Source organism: Meriones unguiculatus, assembly GCF_030254825.1.
Source record: "Meriones unguiculatus strain TT.TT164.6M chromosome 13 unlocalized genomic scaffold, Bangor_MerUng_6.1 Chr13_unordered_Contig_2907, whole genome shotgun sequence".
In the NCBI taxonomy this organism is placed as follows: Eukaryota; Metazoa; Chordata; class Mammalia; order Rodentia; family Muridae; genus Meriones; species Meriones unguiculatus.
In genome coordinates, this window is record NW_026843582.1 from 1,490,001 (window position 1) to 1,490,413 (window position 413).

Sequence of the window (413 nt, forward strand, 5' to 3'; positions counted from 1 at the left end):
CGTGGGCTTTCCACGGTCCCTCGCCGCTCAGCAGTGACTTTCCCGGCGCCTGCTGCGCATGCGTGGGCTTCCCACCGCCACGCGCCGCGCATGCGCGAGCGGCCCAGGGCCCCCCCCCCGCCATTTTCTTCTCCATTGCGGAGGGCGCCGTCCGCCCTTCCTGGGGGCCCGGGTTCGAGTCCCGGCGCCGCCCGTGACCCCTCCCGACCCCCCCACCACGTTCACCCCCGTCTGTCACAATCTGGACCCTCCCTCCTCCCAGGGGAGCACGACAGGGACGGGGAGGGCGGGAGCGGGCCTCCGCCCTGGGTTTCGTTCTCCCCCGGACCCGAGTTCGAGTCCCGCCCCCCGCTCGGAGGCGCACGCCCGGGGGTGAGGCCCGGGTGCCTTTATTCTGCTCCTCCTGGGGGGGA